The sequence below is a fragment of the Eriocheir sinensis genome, unplaced genomic scaffold (assembly GCF_024679095.1).
Source record: "Eriocheir sinensis breed Jianghai 21 unplaced genomic scaffold, ASM2467909v1 Scaffold26, whole genome shotgun sequence".
In the NCBI taxonomy this organism is placed as follows: Eukaryota; Metazoa; Arthropoda; class Malacostraca; order Decapoda; family Varunidae; genus Eriocheir; species Eriocheir sinensis.
The window spans coordinates 867489-889492 of record NW_026111565.1 but is presented as its reverse complement, the minus strand read 5'-3'; the positions used below and the strand labels follow the sequence as shown (position 1 = coordinate 889492).

Below are 22004 nucleotides of genomic sequence, written 5' to 3'. Positions count from 1 at the left end.
GAGCCAGATCGAAACATAAAAGCGTTTTATCTATACGTTTCCACAAATCGAATAATTTTAAGACAATTATTGTTTTTTTTATCCGTTTTTTGATACAGGACATATAAACAAGTCAAACAAACTCAATGTTTATTGAAATTTGGTCAAATTATGATTACAGATTCATCATGTGCAATTTTATAATATCATAGACTCCAACATTAGTTCAATATACAGAGCATTATGAGAGCATTTGATTTATTTCTTCCTGTTCCGCGGCTAGCATTAGCATGTCATCTTCCATCGCTAGCTGTATTTTCGAGGGGAAAATATCGCTCGGCCAGCACATACCGTTCTCCCCACAACTCATAGGTTTCTTCTTCTTGTTCTCCCATTTCACCGATCTCTTGCCCACCCATTACCCGGCTAGCCTCGCTTCTGTTATGCCTCTTTCATCACCTTCCTCCAATTTTTCTTCGTTTGACAGTGTCATGATCTGGGCTTCCTCCTCCTCCTCCTTCTCTTCCTCCTCCTCCTCTACCCTGTAGAATTATCGGGATGACCGTAAGACCGTGACTCCAAGGTGCTAAAGCAGTATCTTTTGTCCTCAACTACAGATATCCCTCTCTTGGGATATTTTACTGTACTCATTCGTCCATTGCGCACTGTGAATCCCTGATAGCCAAAGGTAAATGTTTGCTTCTGGAATAGGACGTCTTTGTATCGCTGATGAGCATTTTTTTTCTTTATGAACTTTGGAACGCCCTTAGCTGAACTCAACCGGCCACCGTCTGCCAAGAGGATGGAGTAGCACTTTGGTCTTACACCTACAAATTCTGAGATGGTTCTTTCCCTCACTTCAGACTTGAGAAATCCGAGCTTGCCTTTGTTGTCTGTGTTGTACAAGGAATGTGAGGAGCTAAAGTTAGTTGTGTTTATATAGCTTTTAAAGGGTTCCTGCGAGTACTCTGTTAATAGATCAGGAGTTTCAGTTTCTGTTATTAAGGAATCAGTGTCACAATACACTAGTTTCGCCCGATCCCCGTAATGAGCCTTCATGATACTGTAAAATAAATCATATAGTCGCAGCTTGGACAGCTCTAGGATGTAGTAGCCAATGTAGTTTGGATGATTCACCTGTGAATATTTCTTATGGCGAACTACAACTACATGGCCATCATTGAGGGGTACAACACGTTTAAAGTAAGGACTTCGGACCAGCTTCAAAAACTTTTCGCGATTGGTGACAATATCTATGTCTTCACTATATTTGGCCGCGTTCATCAGGAATCGACCAAAAATGCTGTTTGAAATACACTTGATTGCAGTTTTCTTGATAGGGCAAGTAGCACTTTTGCGGGCTTCTATGTTATCCTGAATGAAGTCCGCAAGTAAGTGCTTTTGCTTAAACATATAAATAGCATGCACTTTTTAACAACCCGGCCTAGTTGAATAAGCAGTTTAAGGAGGGGCAGAGCAAACAGCATTTTCTCCTGAGCAGCATGTGTTCCAATCAGTTTTATGTTCTTACACGGTACTGGACGGTTCTCTTCTTCATACCATTCGTGTGTGGCTGACGATATATCTCTATTGATGATATTGTGTCTTCTGATGGTCAGTGGGAGGTCATCCGTTCTCTCAATGACTTCACGTGAGACAGCCTCAGTATCGTACAGAATGAGGTATCCAAAATCGCCATCGGTTGCTTGATTGACCTCGCCCCCCCCCCCCCCCCGCTCAAAAAACATTGCATTTCTGTCTCATCTAGTTTTCTCATATCTCCACATGGTAACTTCTCTTTCATTACAGTGGGATAAAGACTGTTTAAGTCAAGATATGAAAGGAGTGTGTGTGTATCATGTTTTGGATTAAACTGAGGGTTCGTATAGATGTTATCAGGGCGTACAAAACGACACAACAGTTGTGTAGCCCCACGCACATTTGTTCGAATGCAATGATATATGTGGGCTACTAAGCATCTCTAATTCCTGTTGTGTTTTTAACAGAAAGGAGTCATAGGCAAATCCTGGCAGGCTAACATAATTTACAATATCCAACCTCCACTGGGTTTTCAAAATACCTATGCACTCTAGGAAGACATCACATAGAAGGCCAACATCCACTTTTACATAAAGCAACAAATAGTCCTTCAAGCCCTGACACCCAGCTACTTTCCAAACATTCTGAGCATGTTTATAATCACTTTCGAAAAGTTCTGCTTCTTGAAGCGAATTGAAAAATTCTTCGCGGGATGGAAGATGTGTTTCAGAAAGTCGTTACATCGAATCCATATAGGCATAACAAAAAACCTGCTTTCCCTTGATCAATAATGGTAACGCAGGTGCTGGCACATCTTTCAACATCTGTTGTGTGTATATGGGTTCGTTCCCATTGCTGATGAATTGGTTCGCTAAAGCCGCGAGTGAACCAGACATAAAGACATACGAGTCAATAAATCTCAAGTCATTTATGATGACTTCATGGCATTTGTGAACTGAATGTTTTGGTCTTAGTTTGATTTTGAAGTCAGGTAGCGTTAATTCACGCAGGATTAACGACATGTCGTAATCCGCATTATGTGCAATGAGAGTGAGCTGCAATTTGTGATTTTTCATTTGAAGGTTGCATCTATTACAATAAGCTCCAATGTAATTGTTTCCTGATTTTTCATGGTCATGATGTTTTACTCCTTTACCTTTTAAAAACCCGTATTTACAGAGAAGACAATGAGTTTGTTCATTGTGACGTGCCGTATCTTCATCGGTCATATTGATTTTATTGTAGCCTTTAGAAAATTTTAACTTCTTCCAGAAGTATGGGTTCAGCTAATGTAAGTTCGTTCTATATTCAAAATAGTGTGAGTTCAGCTAATGTAAATTCGTTCTATATTCAAAACAGTGTGAGGTCAGCTAATGTAAGTTCGTTCTATATACAAAACAGTGTGAGTTCAGCTAATGTAAGTTCGTTCTATATACAAACAGTGTGAGTTCAGCTAATGTAAGTTCGTTCTATATACGAAAAAGTGTGGGTTCAGCTAATGTAAGTTCGTTCTATATTCAAAACAGTGTGAGTTCAGATAATGTAAGTTCGTTCTATATTCAAAACAGTGTGAGCTCAGCTAATGTAAGTTCGTTCTATATTCAAAACAGTGTGAGTTCAGCTAATGTAAGTTCGTTCTATATACAAAACAGTGTGAGTTCAGCTAATGTAAGTTCGTTCTATATACGAAAAAGTATGGGTTCAGCTAATGTAAGTTCGTTCTATATACAAAAGAATGTGAGTTCAGCTAATGTAAGTTCGTTCTATATTCAAAACAGTGTGAGTTCAGCTAATGTAAGTTCGTTCTATATTCAAAACAGTGTGGGTTCAGCTAATGTAAGTTCGTTCTATATACAAAAGAATGTGAGTTCAGCTAAAGTAAGTTCGTTCTATATACAAAAGAGTGTAAGTTCAGCTAATGTAAGTTCATTCTATATACAAAAGAGTGTGAGTTCAGCTAATGTAAGTTCGTTCTATATACAAAAGAGTGTGAGTTCAGCTAATGTAAGTTCGTTCTATATACAAAAGAGTGTGAGTTCAGCTAATGTAAGTTCGTTCTATATACAAAAGAGTGTGAGTTCAACTAATGTAAGTTCGTTCTATATACAAAAGAGTGTGAGTTCAGCTAATGTAAGTTCGTTCTATATACAAAACAGTGTGAGATCAGCTAATGTAAGTTCGTTCTATATACAAAAGAGTGTGAGTTCAGCTAATGTAAGTTCGTTCTATATACAAAACAGTGTGAGATCAGCTAATGTAAGTTCGTTCTATATACAAAAGAGTGTGAGTTCAACTAATGTAAGTTCGTTCTATATACAAAAGAGTGTGAGTTCAACTAATGTAAGTTCGTTCTATATACAAAAGAGTGTGGGTTCAGCTAATGTAAGTTCGTTCTATATTCAAAACAGTGTGGGTTCAGCTAATGTAAGTTCGTTCTATATACAAAAGAATGTGAGTTCAGCTAAAGTAAGTTCGTTCTATATACAAAAGAGTGTGAGTTCAGCTAATGTAAGTTCATTCTATATACAAAAGAGTGTGAGTTCAGCTAATGTAAGTTCGTTCTATATACAAAAGAGTGTGAGTTCAGCTAATGTAAGTTCGTTCTATATACAAAAGAGTGTGAGTTCAGCTAATGTAAGTTCGTTCTATATACAAAAGAGTGTGAGTTCAACTAATGTAAGTTCGTTCTATATACAAAAGAGTGTGAGTTCAGCTAATGTAAGTTGGTTCTATATACAAAACAGTGTGAGATCAGCTAATGTAAGTTCGTTCTATATACAAAAGAGTGTGAGTTCAGCTAATGTAAGTTCGTTCTATATACAAAACAGTGTGAGATCAGCTAATGTAAGTTCGTTCTATATACAAAAGAGTGTGAGTTCAACTAATGTAAGTTCGTTCTATATACAAAAGAGTGTGAGTTCAACTAATGTAAGTTCGTTCTATATACAAAAGAGTGTGGGTTCAGCTAATGTAAGTTCGTTCTATATACAAAAGAGTGTGAGTTCAGCTAATGTAAGTTCGTTCTATATACAAAAGAGTGTGAGTTCAGCTAATGTAAGCTCGTTCTATATACAAAAGAGTGTGGGTTCAGCTAATGTAAGTTCGTTCTATATACAAAAGAGTGTGAGTTCAGCTAATGTAAGTTCGTTCTATTTTCAAAGCAGTGCGAGTTCTTTCAGCATGACTTCCTTCTATATATAAAACGTGCTCTTGTTGACATCAGGTCCCAGTAGGAGGTGGCGCGTGTGAGGGTACGCGGCGCGGGCTGTAGTATATTACCTGGCGATCCGGAGGCAATGATTGGAGGTATTGCCGGGAGGTGAACGCCTGGGTGGATATAGACGGCCTGTTGATAAGGGTGCTGGTGGAGGTGATGGTGTCGGTGGTAGTGGTAGTAATTTTATATGGAACCGTAGCCTTAGTAGTAGTAGAAGTATATGAAGTATCAGTAGTAATAGTAGTAGTAGTAGTAATAGCAGTAGTAGTAGCAGCAGCAGTAATAGAAGTAGCAGGAATGGTAGTAGTAGTAGGAGGAGGAGGAATTGCAGTAGTAGTAGTAGTAGTAGTAGTAGTAGTTGTAGTTGGGGCCGTAACAATAATATACATTTAGGCGATAACATAATATATATAATGATAATTCGTGACCCCAAAATAAAAATAAAAATAAAGGTTAAATTATAATATTACCTCTAGCGTTACATGAGTGTCTTTTAAACTTTCATCTTTAATACCTCTCGCTGGTGACGTAGATAGCAAGCTTGAAGAGACATAGACAAAACAAATAAATAAACACGTAATAAGCTTAAAAAAGTAGACGAACAGCAAATAAGACAAACAAACAAGTGGAAAAAGAAATTAAAAATGACATATACATAAATAAATACAACGAAACGCACTGTAATAAAAAACGGAAAATTACAATGAATACAACCTTACCATGCTTGACAGACACATAGACATCCGAGAAATAACAAGAAAAAAAACGAATAGGAAAATAATCAAGTAATGTCATATAGCGAAAAACAATACAGTGAAACTCATCACAGCGAAGACTGAAAATTACACTGAAAACAAACTTCCCATGTTTGAAAGAGACAGACAACCGAGAAATAAGAAGAAAAAAATACAAGTAGGAAAATAATGAATGTTATGTATAGAGAAAAAACATACAACGGAGCTCAACATAATAAAAACGGAAAACTACGAGTCAATCCTTACCACGAGTCACCTTTAACTTGCCCTCCGTGTGTGTCCAAGTCCTCGAAATAAGATGAACTTACAAATAGAAGAAGAAACAAACAATGCCATACTTAGAAATTCATACAACGCAACACAATGTCATAAAAACGGAAAGTCATGAGTCAATCCTTCCCACGAGTCACTTTTAACTTGCCCTTCGCGTGCCCTCTAAATCCTCATAATATATAAACAAACAAATATGAAAAGAAACGTACTATGCAATACACAGAAATACATACAACCCAACACAGTGTCACAAAAACGGAAAGTCATGAGTCAAACCTTACCACGAGTAACTCACATGCCCTACGGGTTCCCTCAAAGCCACCGTATGCATCTTACTATAGGTCGAAGGGACGGATGGCCCAAACACAGACAAAGGAGTGGAGGAAAATTTCAACTTGATTTCCAGACTGTTTATTGTTTTAACTAGTGAGCCTCGGTACACTTCCATCTTGCCTCGCCCTCCGCTGACGTAAGGGACGCACGAACAGACGAAGAAACGAAAAAGAAACGAAAATAACAAAGGCTTTATGTTTCGTGTGTGTGTGTGTGTGTGTGTGTGTGTGTGTGTGTGTGTGTGTGTGTGTGATCAGCCAGTGGTATTTCATTTATCGCAAACACCAGTAGACGGACAGACGGAAAGGAATCAGAAACAGACTTAAAAGGATCAGAAACAAACATAATGGAATCAGAAACAGACGAAAAAGAGTAAAAAATGGACGGAAAAGAATTAGAAACAACAGAAAAGAACTAGAAACAAACATAAAGGAATAAAAAAAAAACAGATGGAAAATGATCAGATACGGACGAAAAAGGATCACAAACAGACATAACAGGATCAGAAACAGACATAAAGGTGTGTGTGTGTGTGTGTGTGTGTGTGTGTGTGTGTGTGTGTGTGTGTGTGTGTGTGTGTGTGTGTGTGTGTTCGAGTGTGTGAGAGTGTGTGTGTGTGTGTGTGTGTGTGTGTGTGTGTGTGTGTGTGTGTGTTCGAGTGTGTGCGAGTGTGTGTGTGTGTGTGTGTGTGTGTGTGTGTGTGTGTGTGTGTGTGTGTGTGAGAGAGGGAAAGAAACGAGATTAAGGAAAGATGGAGGCCGGGGAGCAGGTGGGCGGGGCATATTCCATCCAGGTCATTAACCTAATGTCTTTACCCTTTTCCGTGATTATAATCTTGTGGTCATTCGAGCTCTTTTTTTCCGCGATCTTATCTTAACCCTTCAACTACCCCCTCTTCCGTCACCCCTCCCCCCCGCTGGGCACCCCCACTCCCGTCACCCCCCCGGTTCCGTACGCTAGCCCGAGAGGGGGTGGATGGGGTGGGGTGGGGTGGGTGTAGGGGGGTGGGTGAAAAGGTGAAAGATGTGGGGGGTGGGGGGTGTCCAGCTACCCCCTCTTCCGTCATCCCCCCGCTGACCCCCCCAACCCCCACTTCCGTCACCCCCCACTTCCAACTACCCCCACTTCTGTACATTTGTTACTACCTACGTTAGCCATTTTCCAATCACTAGGAACGATACCATGGTGCAAAGACATATTAAACAGCATTGTTAAAGGTCTGAGTATCTCTCTTGATATTCCTTTAAGTACTGTAATTTTGGATATATTTTATCAAGTCCTGGACTTTTGTTAGTTTTAAGTGACTGCAGCGCTTTGAGAACCTCATCTGTACTGATTTCAAAGTCAGGGAGAGTACGACTGGGATTTCCAATAGTGGTAGGAACAGCAGCAGTATCGGTAGAATCACTATTAAAAACCGAGGCGAAATAAGAATTTAACGTGTTCGCTATGCGTTGGGTGTCTGTCACGATATTGCCCGAATTATCTGTTAATGGGCCAATCCCACTTCGAATCTCTTTTTTTTTTTTGTTTATATACCTAAAAAACTTTTAGGATCTGACTTGCAATTTACCGCAATGTTTACTTCGTACCTCCGTTTCGCCTGTTTGATTAAACTTTTGACTTGTCGTCTTGCTTCGTAGTACCGTGTACTATTTTCGGTAGAGTTATCGGTTTTCTTTTGCCTATGTAACAAGTTCCTCTTTTGGAGAGCAAGTTTGATTTCATTATTAAACCACGGAGGATTTTTAACTTTTCGACGCTTTTCACAAGATTGCACGGATCAGTTAGATATTAAGCTTTAAAGTCTTGCCAAGATTCTTCGACGTCGCTGTTGGATACTAATTGAAAGATCGTTAATGACTGTCTTATTCTTTCAAAATTCGCTCTTTTAAAATTGACATACAATAATGCAATCCTTGTTTGAGCTCTTATGTCGAGACGCACCAGTCTATGATCGCATGATCCGAGGTGTTCGCCAACGCTGACATTGTCAACTAAGTTCTCTTGGGTTACTAATACAAGATCAAGAATATTATTATCGCGCGTTGTTTCACTAACCATTTGGCTAAGGCAGTTATTTTCAACGAAGTCTAACATCCTATGCAATTCCCCCTCGGATCCCGTGAGTGTCTGCCAGTCTATATGCGGTAGATTAAAATCCCTCAAAATCAATGCATCATTGTTTCGGAGAGTTCTTTGCAAAACGCTATATATTATTTCATCATTCTCGCGTGATTGGCCTGGAGGCCTGTAAGTGACGGATATGTTGATTTTTAATTGATCGGTATTTGAGCTCACGCTCAAGTGTTCTACAGTACTGTTCTCTGGTGTTTTATCAACGGGCTGTAAGCTACTTTTGACGTAAAGAGCCACTCCTCCACCTCTACGATTAACTCGGTCTTTATTGAAAAATATAAAGTTATTTACATTATATTAAAAAAATTCAGTTATTATTAGCGGTGTCAATAAATGTTTCAGTTACGGCAATTACATCAACGTCTTCTGTTTTAGTTAGGCACTGCAATTCATCGATCATATTTCTTAAGCCTCGAACGTTAAAGCTAAGAACCCTTAAGTTGTCTTTTGTTATAACTCGAGAAACGGAGTTGTTAGTTGTTTTAGGATTTAGTGAAGTGCTGGCCGCATGACAACTATTTATATTTAAGTGGGCGGGGTGTGAACGCGCGACTCGTTTTTTGCTCTAAAGTCTCGAACAGCGCCGTGAAGTAGTCTCCCAAATCTTGCCGCTCCGACTGCTGACAAATGGAGTCCATCTTTCTGAAATAGACTCCTCATGCCATAAAATTGATCCCAAAAGTTTACGTAGCCGGCGAGAGAGAGAGAGAGAGAGAGAGAGAGAGAGAGAGAGAGAGAGAGAGAGAGAGAGAGAGAGAGAGGTTGTCGTATCTGTATCTCCATGGGTAGTTTCATGAGCCTGGTGATAGTTTGAGAAGGCTTCTGTACCATGAATGTGAAGAAAAAAAAAACACGGCAGCACTGCCGTCTCTTTTATCTCTAAGGCTGAATTCTTCGCTCAAACTTTCTGCAACAACTCCACTCTGGACGATTCTTGGCATATTCCTCCTACACATCCCCCCTCCGACTACTTTATGCCTGTTATTAAGTTTCGTCATAATGATGTTTTCTATGCCCTCTCTGGCCTTAATTCGCAGACGGCTTATTTTTTTTTTTTTTTTACAACAAAGGAGGCAGCTCAAGGGCACAAAAAAGACAATAATAAAAAAAAAGCCCGCTAATCGCTGCTCCCATAAAAGAATCAGACGAGTTGGCCAAAAGCAAGGTCAAATTCGGGAGGAGAGGTGTCCTGATACCCTCCTCTTGAAAAAGTTCAAGTCGTAGGCAGGAGGAAATACAGATGAAGGATGATTGTTCCAGAGTTTACCAGCGTGAGGGATGAAAGAGTGAAGATGCTGGTTAACTCTTGCATAAGGGGTCTGGACAGTATAGGGATGAGCATGAGCAGAAAGTCGTGTGCAGCGGGGCCGCATGAGTGGGGGAGGCATGCAGTTAGCAAGTTCAGAAGAGCAGTAAGCGTGGAAATATCGATAGAAGATAGAAAGAGAGGCAACATCGCGGCAGAATTTAAGAGGTAGAAGACTATCAGTAGGAGGAGGAGAGCTAATGAGACGAAGAGAGCCTTAGCCTCCACTCTGTCCAGAAGAGCTATGTGAGTGGAGCCCCCCCACACGTGAGATGCATACTCCATACGAGGGCGGACAAGGCCCCTGTATATGGATAGCAACTGCGCGGGGGAAAAGAACTGGCGGAGACGATACAGAACGCCCAACCTCGAGGAAGCTGATTTAGCAAGAGAGGAGATATGAAGTTTCCAGCTGAGATTTTGAGTTAAGGATAGACCGAGGATGTTTAGTGTTGAAGAAGGTGACAGCTGAGTGTTGTCGAAGAATAGGGGATAGGTGTTTGGAAGATTGTGTCGAGTTGATAGGTGGAGAAATTGAGTTTTTGAGGCATTGAAGGACACAAGGTTCCTTCTGCCTCAGTCGGAAATGATAGCAAGGTCTGAGGTTGAGCGTTCTGCAGCCTCCAGTCTGGAGTCGTATACTTCCTGTTGTGATGGTCTTCTATTGAAAGAAGTTGAATAATGCAGAGTGGAGTCGTCGGCGTACGAGTGGACAGGACAGTTTGTTATGGAAAGAAGATCATTGATGAATAACAGGAAGAGAGTGGGTGATAGGACAGAGCCCTGTGGAACGCCACTGTTGATAGGTTTAGGGGAAGATCTGTGACCGTCTACGACCGCAGAGATAGAACGGCCGGAAAGGAAACTGGAGATAAAGGAACAGAGAGAGGGATATAATCCGAAAGAGGGCAGTTTAGAAAGCAAAGACTGGTGCAAGACTCTATCGAGTGCTTTCGATATGTCTAGCGCAACAGAGAAAGTTTCACCGAAACTGCTAAGAGAGGATAACCAAGAGTCAGTTAAGAGAGCAAGAAGATCGCCAGTAGAACGCCCCTTGCGGAATCCATACTGGCGATCAGATAGAAGATTATAAGTGGAAAGGTGCTTTTAAATCTTCCAGTTAAGGATTGATTCAAAAGCTTTAGATAGACATGAAAGTAAAGCTATTGGGCGGTAGTTTGAGGGATTGGAGCTGTCACTCTTCTTAGGCACAGGCTGTACAAAGGCATAATTCCAGCAGGAAGGAAAGATAGATGTTGATAGGCAGAGACGAAAGAGTTTGACCAGGCAGGGTGTCAGCACAGAACACAGTTTTTGAGGACAATAGGAGGCACTCCATCAGGTCCATAAGCCTTCTGAGAGTTGAGGCCAGAGAAAGCATAGAAAACATCATTAGGAAGAATCTTAGTAACAGGCATAAAGGAATCAGAGGGGGGATATATAGAAGGAATATGCCCAGAATCGTCCAAGGTGGAGTTCTTACAGAAAGTTTGAGCGAAGAGCTCAGCCTTAGAGACAAATGAAACGGCAGTGCTGCCGTCAGGGTTAAGGAGAGGAGGGAACGAGGAAGAAGTGAAATTGGAGGAGATATTTTTGGCTAGATGCCAGAAGTCACGGGAAGAATTAGAAGCAAGGTGTTGACATTTTCTGTTTATGAAAGAAGTTTTGGTAAGTCGGAGAATAGATTTGGCACGATTCCGGGCTGAAATGTATAGATCAAAGTTAGTGGGAGTTCGAAGGCTCTGGAACCTTTTGTGAGCTGCCTATCTCTCTATCTATCTAAATATATATATATATATATATATATATATATATATATATATATATATATATATATATATATATATATATATATATATATATATATATATATATATATATATATATATATATATATATATATATATATATATATATATATATATATATATATATATATATATATATATATATATATATATATATATATATATATATATATATATATATATATATATATATATATATATATATATATATATATATATATATATATATATATATATATATATATATATATATATATATATATATATATATATATATATATATATATATATATATATATATATATATATATATATATATATATATATATATATATATATATATATATATATATATATATATATATATATATATTATATATATATATATATATATATATATATATATATATATATATATATATATATATATATATATATATATATATTGCCAGAAAGTGACGTCACCGAGGGAAGGCCTGTGATTGGCGCGCACGAGGGCCTTGGGGACGCAGGGAGGCAGTTGGATTCGAACCTCGGTCGGGACCTGAGGCTCGTAGCGTGGCGGTGCACGGACCCCCTTGAAGAAAGTGCCTGGAATTGGCGGTGTATGGGTTAGTGGACTTTATTAGAGGTTTTCGACGGTCAACAAGTGGCCGGATCCCGGTGGAACAGTGTGGGAACTGTGACAAAGGAAATAAACCACGTTAAACCGGCGGATTGTGTTTCTCTGAGCCCGCCGAAGTGGAAGGGGTTTGCTTTCTCCACAGTAAAGTGCACTGGTGGCCAGAGGCTGGATTTCACGCACGCTGTCGCTCTCGGAGGGAACACAGGGTGGCACACACGCCTGGGAGTCGCACCTCAGGGGACCAAGGACCCGGAAGTAACGTGAGTAGCCCATCCAGACGTTGGACGCCAGCCACAAGGAGCGGTGAGTCTCCTGGGGACGCTGACGGGGTTTTCGGGCGCCTGGGTGAGGTTACAGGAAGGTTACAGTGGTGTCAGGTGTTCGGGATATTGTTGGTCTGTCTGAGGGTGCCGCTGGAGTTGCGTGTGGTGCTACGGGGAGTGTTGGGACAGTGTGAGAGCGACGGGCAGCGTGTGGGAGGGTTACGCCCTGTGTGCACGCGTCGCCATTTTCTTGTCCGGTCTTGCTGCGTGGACGCCGCGTGAGGGAATCAGCTGACCGGAAAAGCGGGAAGAGGATCAGCTGTTGTTTACCTCCCAGCGGGCGGGCTTAGGACTGTTACGGACTGTCTGTGGTGTGTTCTAAGTCATGGCAGGGAAGGAAGTTACCCTGGAGGACCTGCTGGCCGCCCTCAGTGCCCAGGTGGAGGCTGTGACGGGCATGAGGAAGACATGACTGAAGGTTTTGACGCTCAGCGCCGTGAAGTGACTGAAAGCCTGGCAAGTGTACGGGAGGAGGTGGCGGGGAGTGCCGAGCGGGTATTTAAAGAGCTCAGGGCACACCTAGCGGAGGAGTGTAACCGTGTTAAAAAGGAGGTGAAGGAAGAGGTGCTTGAGGAGGTGTTTACTAAGGCCGAGGTTAAGGCTGAAGTGGAAGGGGTTGCCAGAGAGTTAAGGAAGTATGTTGACGAGGCTATGGGTGCTAGCCAAGGCTTTGTCGCCCCTCAGGGAAACATGCCGCTCAGGGTACACGAGCAGCGCAGTGGGGATGAGGGGGGAAGTGACATTAGTGATGACAGGAGCAGGTTTCGTCCCCTGGTTCCGGCAAGCCTCTCGCCCGCGGCACCCGTGTTTCAACCTCTGGGCACTCCGGCTAACGTGTTATCGCCTCCTCCTTCCCCGGCAGGCTCGGTAAAGTCATGCCACTCGTGCACCAGCTCCACGACACGACGGCTCCGGGACGGGACGAGGCGCCGGCCACAGGAGTTCGATGGGAGTGTCTCTTGGGAGGCATATAAGACATTCGAACTCCTGGCGAGCGCCCGTCAGTGGAGTCGGGAGGAAATGGCCCTGCAGCTGGTGTGCGCGCTCAAGGGAGCGGCGCTCGAGGTTCTGAACCAGCTGCCGGCCGCCCAACGGAGCTCCTACAGCGAGGTGACAGCTGCTCTGGAGCGGAGGTACGGGCATCAGCATCAGTCTGAGGTGTTCAGGACCAGGTTTCGGGCTCGGACAAGGGGCCCGGGGGAAACCCTGACACGCTTGGCGCAAGACTTGGAGGTGCTGGTGCGCCGTGCGTACCCAGGGGCAGGTGAGGAGCTAATCACCATCCTCCTGCGGGATCAGTTTGTTGACGCTATCGATAATCAACAACTGAGGATTTATGTGCAGCAGGCACACCCCAAGGACCTTCAGGAGGCTTTGGCCAGGGGCTTGGAGCTGGAGTCGTTTCTCAGGACAACAAGGGAGAAACCCAGCGGGAACCATAGCCCTTACAAGGTGAAGGCGAAGAAGGGAGCGTGGAAGTCGTCCTCCAGTCCTTCACCACCCCAGGTGAGTTCAAGGGAACTGTTTCTCGTGCGGGCAGCAGGGACACTCCAGGAAGTACTGCCCGGGGAGCAAGAGCAGCAGAAAGGCTGGCGGTACGGGAGCAGGGCCGACTCAGTACAAGCCCTGCTGTTACAACTGTGGCAAGGGTCACCGGACTTCAGAGTGTACCTTGGTCCCCGCCACAGACTGTAAGGAGGCCGCGGGAAACCGGGACGGGCTGGCGGAGGGGCAAGCACCAGTCGGAGGAGAAGAAGCCCCAATCCGCCTAAGTTGCCGCGCTGAGGTTGCCCGGACCGTTCAGGTGGGTGGGCAAGTGGATGGGAATTCTTGCTACCTGACGGTGGACTCGGGCGCCGAGCGCACGTTCGTGCAGGACGGCATGCTGGCAACCGGACAGCCCCGGTGGCCAGGCAGCAGCTGTGGGATTACGGGACACTGCACACAGCTCAGGGGGCCAGTGGATGCCAGGGTAACTGTGGGCGGCACGGAGGAGTGTCTTCCTGTCTTCGTGGCTGACGTCGGGGAGAACTTGCTGGGACTAGACTATCTCCAGCGGAGCAGGGCGGTGCTGGATTTCGGGGATATGACCATGGCGGTCGGAGGCAACGTGGTGCCGCTAAGGGAAGGCGGCGGAGGCGCAGTGGAGTGTGCTGTCTCTGTCGAGACTCACCGAACCCATGCTGCGTCACCCCGAAGCCAGCCACCGCTGCCGACTAGGGAAGGAGAAGGAGAGTCTAGTTCCGGACGGGTGTGAAGGTGTACAGACGAATATGGACCCGGTAGGTCTGGTCGAGGGCACGCAGGAGAGTAGCACTGGGGTTCCACCTCATCTGCAGGATCTATTGCAGAGGAGCTCGGTATGCCTGTCCGGAGAACAGGTGGACGAGGTGGGAAAAGTGCTGACTCAGTATGCGGATGTGTTCTCGAAGGGAGACCATGACCTGGGCCGGACCAGTCTGGTAAAACACCACATCCACACAGGAGACAGTCGTCCTGTCAAGTTGCCGCCCCGGAGGATTGCGCCTGCACGACGGCTGGAGGTGGAAAAAGCCGTGGAGGAGCTGCTCGCACAATGGGTTATTGAAAAGTCGTGCAGCCCATGGAGTGCCGCTGTCGTCCTCGTTAAGAAGAAGGATGGGTCCACCAGGTGTTGCGTGGACTATCGGGGCCTTAACGCGGTGACGACAAAGGACTCTTACCCTCTCCCGAGGGTGGATGACACGCTGGATGCGCTCACGGGGGCACAGTGGTTTTCGACCTTGGATCTGAAGTCCGGCTACCACCAGGTTGAGGTAGCGGAGGAGGACAGAGAGAAGACGGCCTTCTCGTCTGGGCAAGGACTGTACCAGTTCAAGGTAATGAGTTTCGGACTAGTGAATGCCCCGGCAACGTTTGAGCGTTTGATGGAGCGTGTGCTGGAAGGGTTGCTCTGGAAAAGCGCCCTGGTGTACTTGGACGATGTACTAGTGTACGGGGACTCGTTCAAGCTGGCTCTGGAAAGGTTAAAAACAGTGCTGGACAGGCTCAGGGCGGCTAATGTGAAACTGAGTCCTAAGAAGTGCTGTCTTTTAAGGAAGGAAGTGCCGTTCCTGGGGCACATAGTGACTAGTGAGGGGGTGAAAACAGACCCGGGTAAAGTTGAGTCAGTAAAGGAGTGGCCGGTGCCGCGTAGTGTGACTGCAGTTCGTGGGTTTATCGGACTGTGCACGTACTACCGGCGGTTCGTGAAGGGGTTTGCTCAGACCGCAGCGCCACTCCACCACTTGACTCGGAAAGGGGCCTGCTTTCACTGGAGCGAGGACTGTCAACGGGCTTTTGAGGAGTTGAAGGGGGCCCTTGCTAATGCCCCTGTGTTACCGTACCCTGACCCCACAAAGGTGTACATTCTGGACTGCGACGCTAGTGCTGAGGGCGTGGGAGCGGTTCTGTCCCAGGAAAAGGATGGGCAGGAATGGGTTGTCTCCTACTTCAGCCGGAAGTTCTCTGCGCCAGAGAGGAACTATTGCGTCACACGTAAGGAGTTGTTGGCAGTGATTCAGGCTCTGGATCACTTCCATCCGTACTTGTACGGGGCCAAGTTCAAGGTCAGGACGGACCATGCTGCGCTGAGGTGGTTAAAGAACCTCAGGAACCCGGAGGGTCAGCTAGCCAGGTGGATTGGCAAGCTTGAACAGCACGACTACCACATTGAGTACCGGCCGGGGAAACTGCACGGTAATGCGGACAGTTTAAGTCGCCGGCCCTGCGAAAGTGACTGTGCGCATTGCAGCCGCCGGGAGGGGGAGCCTGTGAGCGTGAAGGCTGCCGCGGTTGCCAGTGACACTAGTTGGGGAGAGGACCTCGGACAGGCCCAGCGGGAGGACGCGGACATTGGGCCCATAGTGACACTGCGGGAAGAAGGCGAGGAAAAACCGCCTTGGGAAAGTGTTGCACCGTTGAACCCTGCAGGTAAGGCGTTGTGGCAACAGTGGGCAGTGCTACGCCTGAGTGATGGGGTGCTGCAGAGGCGGTGGGAGACAAGTGGCGGCGGTGTGGCCTTCTGGCAGACAATAGTTCCTGGGAAAATGAGAAAGGAACTGGTGCGCGAGGCTCACGGTGGTAGTGCGAGCGGCCACTTCGGTGTGCGTAAGACCCTCGGGAGGTTAAAGCAGCGTGTGTACTGGGTAGGCATGCGAAAGGACGCGACTGAGTGGTGCAGGAGTTGTGACGTGTGCTGTGCCAAGATGGGCCCCGGGAGAAGGACTGTGGCTCCCTTACAGGTGTACCAGGTAGGGGCACCCATGGAGAGGGTAGCAGTGGACATTGTGGGCCCATTCCCTAAGACAGTTCGGGGGAATCGCTTTGTGTGCGTGGCCATGGACTATTTTACTAAGTGGCCGGAAGCGTTCCTCTCCCGAACCATGAGGCGGGCACAGTGGCGGGGTGTTGGTGGACGAGTTCTTTGCCCGGTTTGGTGTGCCGCACGAGTTGCACTCCGACCAAGGGAGGGAGTTTGAGTCGGCCGTGTTCCGGGAGTGCTGTAGCTTGCTGGGCATTAAAAAGACTCGTACCACACCCCTACGGCCTCAGTCAGATGGCATGGTGGAACGCTACAACCGCACCCTAGGTCAGGAGTTGGCAAAGTATTGCCAGGAGGGACAGGAGGATTGGGACTTGAAAATCCCCCTGGTACTGATGGCTTACCGCTCGGCCGAACACGAGGTGACTGGGTACACGCCCGCGCGGCTGATGTGTGGACGGGAGTTCCGGCTGCCAGTGGATCTGGTGACTGGCAGGCCGTCGGACGAGGAGATGCCACTACAGTCACCCACTACGCTATCGCCCTCCAGGACCGTCTCCAGCAAATACACCATCAGGTGAGGGCTAACCTGAAGGTGTCGGGCGAGACGATGAAAGACCGGTACGATCGGCGGGCCAAGTCACCACCTTTCAAGGAGGGGGACAAAGTGTGGTTGCACAACCCTCGGAGGAAGAAAGGGTTGTCCCCCAAGCTCCAGAGCCCCTGGGAGGGGCCCTACGACGTGGAACGGGTCCTTTCTGACGTCACATTCCGCATACGCCAGGGGCCTCACAGGCGTGCCATGGTGGTGCACGCGGACCGGCTCTGGCGGTACCACGGTCCCGGGGACTTCTCCTGGGAGGAGGACGCTTCGCTGGCGGGCAGCGAGGAGGAGGAGGAAGCGGACCTGGGGCTGGGGGTCGAGGAGCCCCTGGTGACGGAGGATTAGGAGGACCTGGACCCGAGGGAACCGGAGCCCATGGTGTTGGAGGAGGACGCGGGCGAGGAGGTGTGTCCCTTGGACGGGGCATCTGCAGGAGGTAATCTTGGGCCGGAGGTAAGGAGGCCCAGGAGGGCAGCGTCTCCCAGGTTGGATGGATGACTTTGTTTGTGACTGAGCACATGTTTAGTTGAGTTTACTTTATTTGGGCGGGATATGTGTTTTCTTTTTTGGGGGGAGCGAGGACGCTCCATCTTTCACAGGAGGGGGTGATGTTACGGCTGCCTGAGGTTCCCGCCAGGAAGTGACGTCACCGAGGGGGAAGGCCTGTGATTGGGGCACGCACGAGGGCCTTAGGGGACGCCGGGAGGCAGTTGGATTCGAACCTCGGTCGGGTGCTCTTCTGAACTTGCTAACTGCATGCCTCCCCCACTCATGCGGCCCCGCTGCACACGACTTTCTGCTCATGCTCATCCCTATACTGTCCAGACCCCTTATGCAAGAGTTAACCAGCATCTTCACTCTTTCATCCCTCACGCTGGTAAACTCTGGAACAATCATCCTTCATCTGTATTTCCTCCTGCCTACGACTTGAACTTTTTCAAGAGGAGGGTATCAGGACACCTCTCCTCCCGAATTTGACCTTGCTTTTGGCCACCTCGTCTGATTCTTTTATGGGAGCAGCGATTAGCGGGCTTTTTTTTTATTATTGTCTTTTTTGTGCCCTTGAGCTGCCTCCTTTGTTGTAAAAAAAAAAAAAAAAATAAGCCGTCTGCGAATTAAGGCCAGAGAGGGCATAGAAAACATCATTATGACGAAACTTAATAACAGGCATAAAGTAGTCGGAGGGGGGATGTGTAGGAGGAATATGCCCAGAATCGTCCAGAGTGGAGTTGTTGCAGAAAGTTTGAGCGAAGAATTCAGCCTTAGAGATAAAAGAGACGGCAGTGCTGCCGTGTTTTTTTTTCTTCACATTCATGGTACAGAAGCATTCTCAAAATATCACCAGGCTAATTAAAATACCCAGGGAGATACAGATACGACAACCTCTCTCTCTCTCTCTCTCTCTCTCTCTCTCTCTCTCTCTCTCTCTCTCTCTCTCTCGCCGGCTACGTAAACTTTGGGATCAATTTTATGGCATGAGGAGTCTATTTCAGAAAGATGGACTCCATTTGTCAGCAGTCGGAGCAGCAAGATTTGGGAGACTACTTCACGGCGCTGTTCGAGACTTTAGAGCAAAAACGAGTCGCGCGTTCACACCCGCCCACTTAAAATAAATAGTTGTCATGCGGCCAGCACTTCACTAAATCCTAAAACAACTAACAACTCCGTTTCTCGAGTTATAACAAAGACAACTTAAGGGTTCTTAGCTTTAACGTTCGAGGCTTAAGAAATATGATCGATGAATTGCAGTGCCTAACTAAAACAGAAGACGTTGATGTAATTGCCGTAACTGAAACATTTATTGACACCGCTAATAATGACTGAATTTTTTTAATATAATGTAAATAACATTATATATTACAATAAAGACCGAGTTAATCGTAGAGGTGGAGGAGTGGCTCTTTACGTCAAAAGTAGCTTACAGCCCGTTGATAAAACACCAGAGAACAGTACTGTAGAACACTTGAGCGTGAGCTCAAATACCGATCAATTAAAAATCAACATATCCGTCACTTACAGGCCTCCAGGCCAATCACGCGAGAATGATGAAATAATATATAGCGTTTTGCAAAGAACTCTCCGAAACAATGATGCATTGATTTTGAGGATTTTAATCTACCGCATATAGACTGGCAGACACTCACGGGATCCGAGGGGGAATTGCATAGGATGTTAGACTTCGTTGAAAATAACTGCCTTAGCCAAATGGTTAGTGAAACAACGCGCGATAATAATATTCTTGATCTTGTATTAGTAACCCAAGAGAACTTAGTTGACAATGTCAGCGTTGGCGAACACCTCGGATCATGCGATCATAGACTGGTGCGTCTCGACATAAGAGCTCAAACAAGGATTGCATTATTGTATGTCAATTTTAAAAGAGCGAATTTTGAAAGAATAAGACAGTCATTAACGATCTTTCAATTAGTATCCAACAGCGACGTCGAAGAATCTTGGCAAGACTTTAAAGCTTAATATCTAACTGATCCGTGCAATCTTGTGAAAAGCGTCGAAAAGTTAAAAATCCTCCGTGGTTTAATAATGAAATCAAACTTGCTCTCCAAAAGAGGAACTTGTTACATAGGCAAAAGAAAACCGATAACTCTACCGAAAATAGTACACGGTACTACGAAGCAAGACGACAAGTCAAAAGTTTAATCAAACAGGCGAAACGGAGGTACGAAGTAAACATTGCGGTAAATTGCAAGTCAGATCCTAAAAGTTTTTTTTAGATATATAAACATAAAAAAAGAGATTCGAAGTGGGATTGGCCCATTAACAGATAATTCGGGCAATATCGTGACAGACACCCAACGCATAGCGAACACGTTAAATTCTTATTTCGCCTCGGTTTTTAATAGTGATTCTACCGATACTGCTGCTGCTCCTACCACTATTGGAAATCCCAGTCGTACTCTCCCTGACTTTGAAATCAGTACAGATGAGGTTCTCAAAGCGCTGCAGTCACTTAAAACTAACAAAAGTCCAGGACTTGATAAAATATATCCAAAATTACAGTACTTAAAGGAATATCAAGAGAGATACTCAGACCTTTAACAATGCTGTTTAATATGTCTTTGCACCATGGTATCGTTCCTAGTGATTGGAAAATGGCTAACGTAGGTAGTAACAAATGTACAGAAGTGGGGGTTGTTAGAAGTGGGGGGTGACGGAAGTGGGGGTTGGGGGGGTCAGCGGGGGGATGACGGAAGAGGGGGTAGCTGGACACCCCCCACCCCCCACATCTTTCACCTTTTCACCCACCCCCCGACACCCACCCCACCCCACCCCATCCACCCCCTCAGGCTAGCGTACGGAACCGGGGGTGACAGTGGGGTGCCCAGCAGGGAGGGTGACGGAAGAGGGGGTAGTTGAAGGGTTAAGATAAGATCGCGGAAAAAAAGAGCTCGAATGACCACAAGATTATAATCACGGAAAAGGGTAAAGACATTAGGTTAATGACCTGGATGGAATATGCCCCGCCCACCTGCTCCCCGGCCTCCATCTTTCCTTAATCTCGTTTCTTTCCCTCTCTCCCACACACACACACACACACACACACACACACACACACACACACTCGAACACACACACACACACACTCGCACACACTCGAACACACACACACACACACACACACACACACACACACACACACACACACTCGCACACACACACACACACACACACACACACACACACACACACACACACACACACACACACACCTTTATGTCTGTTTCTGATCCTGTTATGTCTGTTTGTGATCCTTTTTCGTCCGTATCTGATCATTTTCCATCTGTTTTTTTTTTTATTCCTTTATGTTTGTTTCTAGTTCTTTTCTGTTGTTTCTAATTCTTTTCCGTCCATTTTTTACTCTTTTTCGTCTGTTTCTGATTCCATTATGTTTGTTTCTGATCCTTTTAAGTCTGTTTCTGATTCCTTTCCGTCTGTCCGTCTACTGGTGTTTGCGATAAATGAAATACCACTGGCTGATCACACACACACACACACACACACACACACACACACACGAAACATAAAGCCTTTGTTATTTTCGTTTCTTTTTCGTTTCTTCGTCTGTTCGTGCGTCCCTTACGTCAGCGGAGGGCGAGGCAAGATGGAAGTGTACCGAGGCTCACTAGTTAAAACAATAAACAGTCTGGAAATCAAGTTGAAATTTTCCTCCACTCCTTTGTCTGTGTTTGGGCCATCCGTCCCTTCGACCTATAGTAAGATGCATCCGGTGGCTTGGAGGGCACACGAAGGGCATGTTAGTGACTCGTGGTAAGGATTGACTCATGACTTTCCGTTTTTGTGACACTGTGTTGGGTTGTATGTATTTCTGTGTATTGCATAGTACGTTTCTTTTCATATTTGTTTGTTTATATATTATGAGGATTTAGAGGGCACGCGAAGGGCAAGTTAAAAGTGACTCGTGGGAAGGATTGACTCATGACTTTCCGTTTTTATGACATTGTGTTGCGTTGTATGAATTTCTAAGTATGGCATTGTTTGTTTCTTCTTCTATTTGTAAGTTCATCTTATTTCGAGGACTTGGACACACACGGAGGGCAAGTTAAAGGTGACTCGTGGTAAGGATTGACTCGTAGTTTTCCGTTTTTATTATGTTGAGCTCCGTTGTATGTTTTTTCTCTATACATAACATTCATTATTTTCCTACTTGTATTTTTTTTCTTCTTATTTCTCGGTTGTCTGTCTCTTTCAAACATGGGAAGTTTGTTTTCAGTGTAATTTTCAGTCTTCGCTGTGATGAGTTTCACTGTATTGTTTTTCGCTATATGACATTACTTGATTATT

The 22004-nt window shown here is 45.3% G+C and overlaps 1 protein-coding gene across 1 annotated transcript in view; it reads left to right on the top strand.

The window, feature by feature from the left end:
- Nucleotides 1–21486, top strand: part of LOC126991322 (uncharacterized) — a 72353-nt gene extending 50867 nt beyond the window's left edge. Inside the window, exon 3 of the mRNA XM_050850096.1 lies at nucleotides 21288–21486. The gene's annotated coding sequence lies outside the window, so the exon portion shown is untranslated. The remainder of the gene's footprint in view (nucleotides 1–21287) is intronic.
- Nucleotides 21487–22004: the final 518 nt, after the last annotated feature.